The following is a 6,782-nucleotide window of genomic DNA, read 5'->3' on the forward strand; positions in this document are numbered from 1 at the left end:
GCTGCATAGAATGAATTGCGTAACAAAGATAGAACCGGGCCGGTATAATACTTCCAGCCCTGCATAGAGCAACGAAAGTCAGCGAGCCGTGTACACCAATGACAGGCCGGCTTTTTTTTTTTTTTTTTTTTTGCGTTTTCAGTTGTCACGTGGTCCACTGAGCGCGGCTGGCAATCGTAGACAGCTGTAAGAGATCGATTCTGCTAATGCGGCGGCGAGAGCGTGGTTGGCCTGGCACAGCCGTCTGTCCCATATCGAGATGGAGGATGAGATCCTCCAGCGGCTGGCGTTTATTTCGCTTCGCTGATGAGAAGCGCTTGATGGAGCGTTGTTGATCGCGTACGCACCATATATATATGTGGGGGTGAAGAGCCTCCACGATGTGTACGCAGCTGCCACGCACTGTATGGGGCAGCAGGATTCGTTCCCATAGGAATATATATATTCGAGGTTTGTGGGCTAAGTTTGGTGTCAGGTATGTTATCAACCAGTCATTGCTGCCAGGCTCTGCAACTGAACCGAAAATTGAAAAAAAGAACCCTTTATTTTGGCACGAACCAGAACACAACCAGCACGTTACGAATTTCCTAAAGCGAAGCTTTTTTTCAGCAGTCATCACCATTCCATTGTCGACATGCCTTGTTCCATGCGTATGCAGCGACGCCGTCCACCATGAAAGTTCCGAACTAGTTCGCTGTGACGTCATTGTTTTTTGACAGCTTGCACTCCCCACTTTTGCATTGTTTATTGGTAAAAAAAAAAGGACCGCGTCACATTCTGCCGGAACCAAAGACAAGATAGAAAGTTTCATTGACGATTCCCATCTGCGCGCACACGAAATAGTCCAAATTGACAGAAACGTACTGAAATTCATTACGTCACACCGACTACCAGGCGCTGATCCTCGGGCTCGCAATTTCTAAACAACTGACCCTAATTTTCTCCCGCTTCTAACCAACCTATTCCAGCCAAATAAATGTGTAGTTGTCATTGAACGATTTACCAGTCTAAGCAAACTTCGTATTGCTGTTCAGTGCCCCTTTAAAAATGAGTGTAAAGACGTACACCGGTTGCGCCACGCACCACCATTACCCAAGTGACGTGTTACGGGTGCAGAACAATAAGTTTGAGTGTGTTCTGTGTTTCTTAGATTCTTGTGACCTCTCTTTTGTTTGAACAGTGCCACCATATTCTTTCACCTACGTTCATATTACGTGAAAAGGAGTAGCTGGCGCCGCTTTAAGGAGACAGCATCTCCTATCATGTATTAGAACAAAGCGTTGTTCTCGAAAAACAGGTCATAGAAATGTCACAGACGAATATGACCGCGACCGCCTTCAGCGTTCTTATTATTGTTTCGCAGTTTCGCGCAAACCTGATGACGGTCGTTGTGTATACACCTTGTTTACACAACGATAATTTTCCTGAATCAGCAATCGTCTCTACGCCGATTTCATGGAATCTACTGAGACCATATGCGGGGAAAAACGAAATGCCAATTACATGACCTAATTGCTTCATCCGATCGGCTTGATCCTTGTTTATCAGGTTGGAGATGCTTCGGAGACTGCTCGAAAAAGAAAACAAAAGAAAACAGCCCAATCCGACGCAATCTAGAATTTCGCAAGCGGGCAAAATCGAAATGCCTTCTATAGTCATTATAAAAAGAAAGAAATAAGGTAAGAATTAAAGACATGAAATAAAGCACCGTGGCTAGACGTGCCATCCTGTCGCTATAAGCGAATCAAGATTAATTGACCTTTAGATTTCCGGAAATGTACGCCTCGGTAGCTTCAATTGATTCTATTCATTCTCTAACGAAAGATGGAGCTGTTACGTAAACAGCGTCCTGTCACAAGAGTGTAGAGTGGGAGCGAGGACAACGAAGTCCTAGAGGCTCTTGTGACGTCAGCAATGGTGAGAGCTGTGCCATATAGAAAACAAGCGTGCTGCCCCCGTACGTGCTATCATCCCTCCTCGAAAAAGAAAAAAAAAAAAAAAAAAGAAACGGCGCCGCCCTGACAAATGTCAGTACGCGCTGTATACAAAAACGCGTCATTGCCTCACTTAAATGTCAGCGTCCGTAAGCGAGGCATATCCGAAAGAGCTCGTCCTGAATTCCACGCAGCCGAGAGGCTCCGCATTTACTACAAAACAATGTGCAACGCGGTGAAAGTTGCAGGCACCTGTCAGCCAATCAAGAAAGTCGCCGGGCAAAATACAATGCGTACCCCGAAGCCGGAATATGATCCCGCTACCTCGTGCTTAGTGGCGCAACGCCGAAGCTATACTAAGCAACCACAGCGGGTGATTAGCATTAAAGCAAATGTAGTGACACACCGTATTTTTTGCCGTCGAAACGCGTCATGCCATACGTGCTACACCCAGGCTCCTCTATCGCGCTTCTCCGAGATTGCGTGGCCTCTGAGACTACTTACTAACGCCGAGAATTGATCCCTCGCTACCAGCGGGCAAATTCTTTCCCAGCGCTAAAACGTCGGGGCTGTTGTGCCCAAGGAAACCGCGACGCGGGTTCGGATCCGCCTAACATCGGGAAAGTTTTACAGGACTTTTTTTTTTTCATTGAAGGGCAGCGCAAAGAGGCTAGATAGATAGACACAAAGTGGCTGAAGTGTTCTAAGAACGCTAATTGCATTATAACTACAGCGCCAAGCACCTTCAACATTGACAATGAAAAAATAACGTCTCGCTAGATTTGTTGAGTCATACAGTTGTTTACCCAGAAATCCCTGCGTCTTCGTTCACCGCGTTGAGCTGATATTTAGAGATGAAGATGGCGGCTACAAATGTGTCGCGTGTATGTACATATCCGCACCCTAAAGCTGCTTTCGGTCCCACTGGTTTGCGGCGATCAGTTTAATTTGAGCAGAATGTTTTTTCAAACGTGTGACAGCTCTTGCGGCAGCTGAAACGTCCAAACGGGCTGTCTGCATTCTGTTTATCCAAATGTCTCGACGCTGTCGGGAGCCCTACGTATCTCCTTGAAAAAACTTGGGCAATGCGAAAAAAAAAAAAGAAATCTGGAAGAAAAGGCCAGGCGATACCTTCTTGCTCACAATACCTGTACCTGAGCGACGCTGACAGCTTCTTGCTTCCCGTTCGATTTAATTCGCAAATATATTTGCATTGCCGGTTCGCTTGAGCTTTTGCAGCACACACTTCTTTGCACTCTGTTCGCGTCGTTTTTCTTTAGCTTAGATCGTTGAATACAGAATCGTAGCTTTTCTGCGTCAGCAATCATGGCGACGGGACGAGGTGAAAGCAGACGACAGATGGACGATAAGCAGACGAACACACACAATGATTCGCCTTTCTCAAGACGCAGACGGAGAAAAAGAAAGAAATAAAGAAGAAAAAACGAGCCATTTAAGCTTCAACTTCTGTGTAGCCTTCTCCGATACGTATATGAGTGTTAAGCCTGCCTTCGACGCAGCCTTTAGAAAAATGTCTTGTACTGCTGCAAACTTCTTTGAAAGCTATAGCAACGAATTTTATAAGAGACACACGAATGCTGCTCTTTTTATTGTTAAATATTATTTCGAAGATATGCACCCGGAGTTTCACGAAGATAGAAGAATCGCAAGAGCTCTCCACAAAAGATTCAGTAGTGCTAGGGACGTGGTCTATGTGGACGCGGCGGAGTACACAAATAGACAGAGTATGTCGATAGTTGCTACCAGCCTAGAGGGTGACTCCAGAGTTAGTGGCACTGTAAAAACAGGAAAGGCTGAGGTGGCGGAGGAGGCTGCCTTAGCACTGGCAATAGCCTCCACGGAGGCCAACATCATAGTCAGCGACTCCAAGACCACCGTCAAGAAGTAGAAGAACTATGCCAAAGGAAGAATCTCGCCGGAAGCGCTAAGAATTTTAGCCAACTTTCGTGAAGATCCAGATGTTTACATTATATGGGCACCCGCACACTCCTCCCTTCCCGGGAACGAAATAGCGCACAACCTGGCTCGAGAACTGACGGACCGAGCAGGTGACACGCAAATACTGGGAACGGAGAGAGACCGGATGACCAGCTTTACCGAGATAACCAAACACTATAAATTGGGCAGGGCCCGTTTCCTCCCGGCACACTCCTCGCCAAGTAGACGGCAAGCGACAGCATGGCGCTTGTTGCAAACAGAAACATATCCGAACCCGGTGGCCTACCACCGTTATACTATCCAGAACTTTACACCGATAGATGCAGATTCTGTCAAGAAAGGGCGGACTTACAACATATGGTTTGGGCTTGTCCCGGGACACCCACACAGAATAAAACGCGCAAGACCAGAGAGCAGTGGGAGACCGCGCTGCTCAGCTCTGCACCGGAAGACCAACTTAAGGCAATCCAGCAGGCCGAAGATGCCGCCAGAGCCCAAGGGCTCGAGGCCATCATCTAGGTAGAGAGGCCTAGGTCTCACAAATCTGCTACACAAATAAAGTTTATTCCTCCTCCTCAAGATATGACCATCTGCATAAATGATTAAATGTACGAATTCAGGCCGGCTTCAGCAACATACATCAGTAAGGCATTGCGCTGCTGAGCGCTAGGTCACGGGTTCATGACCTCCTCCACGTGGTTCAGAATATATATGGAGTTTCTCATTACGGAGTGCCTTATCGTGGTTTCAGCACTTAAAACCGCAGAACTTAATTTACATAACTTAGGGTTCGGGTGGAGGTGCGTGGAACCAAGAATTGTATAGTCCGGTAATTTAGCGCGATGAAGGCCCACTGCTTCAAGGCAGTGTCGATGGATATGGTTAATAGGTATACAAGCGATGCTTGACGGTAGCTGTCGATGCGGACGCCGAACAATATGGAATGTCGCTCTTAGGACTGCTTCAAGTATAGTTGGCGGGTATTGAAACAGCGGAGATGTTCATGGAACGATGAAACCGTGAAGCGATTAACAGTGCTTCAGCTGTGTGAGAGAGAGATAGCTCTTTATTGAAGAAGCAGAGTGATCAGCCAGCCTTTTTTTTTTTTTTTTCACCTACATGCTACTCTGCAGGGAATGCAGCAATGCATATCGCTGGAGCCAACGTTTCGACGGGGTCTTGGCAATTACTTGTACGTGAGCAGTCGCAATCATTACGCATGTAATTACGAGATATGCAGTCATCAACCTTTCTGCGTGTCTCTTTCTCCTTTAAAAAATGTAAAGTCCGCAGTGTGTCAACCGATTTTTTTTTCTGCACTAACATTGTCGTCGCTTAAGAAATGCAGCAAGCTCGTATGCATTTGCAAATGAGGTAGCATGGTTAAATGGTTAAGCCACAAGTGCAGGGCAATGCACGGATGAAAAGCTCCACAGAAGATGACCGATTAACTTGCACAGAAAACCGTTAGTTTTGGTGCAAGTTGGTGCAATAATTTGGTGCAAGTTTTTCGAGCAATTGCTGCCAGCGTAGTGACAAGAGAACGGCGTTTCCAAAGCATGACATGGCTATACGGGGAGCTCCGTACGATGACGCACGGGATCACGTCTTACATGACGGCACAGTTGGACGCCGTCATGACACTGTGTCAGAATACCAGTGAGACGGCACAGTCCTATATACACGTCGCTTAAGAAAACTACAAGCCGATTCTCAGAATACATGACAGGTGTTTAGCGCTTGATGCATGGGCGTGTGAAATGCATCCGTAACGGCAAAGAAATTGAAGGCATCACGGCTAGGGAGCCTACATGTAAGCTTGCATGTAGGCTCCCTAATCATGGTAAAATCGAAGTCATATATCTACGCCGGTAATAGGCGTTTTTAGACATCCCGATATCTGTAACTTTCCTTAATTTCTTTGTTATCTATCCCCTTCAGTGATTAAATTATAAGTGCCATGTACGTGTGGTGTGCGAGAGTATACAACTGCTACACTCGAAGAAATGTTTACACCCTTGCGATTCATGTTGTGCGTAAAAACAATCGTCGTCAATCTTGCGTACAGTTCTCTTATTTAGCACTCTGCGCTCGCGACTTTACCATCAGGAAAGTTATATTATGGTGATAGGCACCTGCCGTTCGTGACGGGAAAGTACTGGGAGACGCAGCGTTAAGGGAAATGAGATGTGCGTAAGATATAGATGTCCATTATTGTCAGCGGACATAATAAGCCCCAGAGGGTGCAAACTTGTCCTAATGTATATCTAGCAGACGCCTCTCCTCATCTCTCCATCCTTACACTATATAGCTCGCGTTCGACACCTTCATTCCTGATCACGCGACACCACGCGCGCGCGTGACACGGTGCACGCAGCATCCCCGGCAGTGGCCGGAAGAGCGCGCGTCCGGACACCGTCCGGACGACCCACTTGTGACGTCACCTCTCGCGGGATCTCGCAAAAGTCGGCGAGGCTGCCTCGTGCGCAGCTGTGCGCTTAGTGATGGCCTGCGCGCGCGCGTCATTTATAAGAGCGCTGGCTCTTTCCACTTTATCAACGCGGTCCTCTCTCTCTCTCTCCGCCATCCAGTTCTTTTCCGTATCTCTCTTCATACATAAGCCTTGTCGAAGGCGTATCGACCGGAAGCATCCCCATGTTTCTTTTAAACAGCGCGACAAGCCGCACGCAATAGCCCGCCATTCTCGCTTGCCTTCCTCGTAGAGCTGGAAAGTTGCTGCCTGATAAGCGGCGTACAGCGCGCTTGGCGCGCGATCGCGCGTGCTTGAGAAATCTAGCCAACCTCCCGATCTTTCAAAGGCAAAGCTATCGCCCGTTTGGCCCTGAATTAGGGCTACAGACCTTCGCGGAGGTGCCTGCAACGGAAGAA

Source organism: Dermacentor silvarum, chromosome 10 (assembly GCF_013339745.2).
Source record: "Dermacentor silvarum isolate Dsil-2018 chromosome 10, BIME_Dsil_1.4, whole genome shotgun sequence".
Taxonomy (NCBI): Eukaryota; Metazoa; Arthropoda; class Arachnida; order Ixodida; family Ixodidae; genus Dermacentor; species Dermacentor silvarum.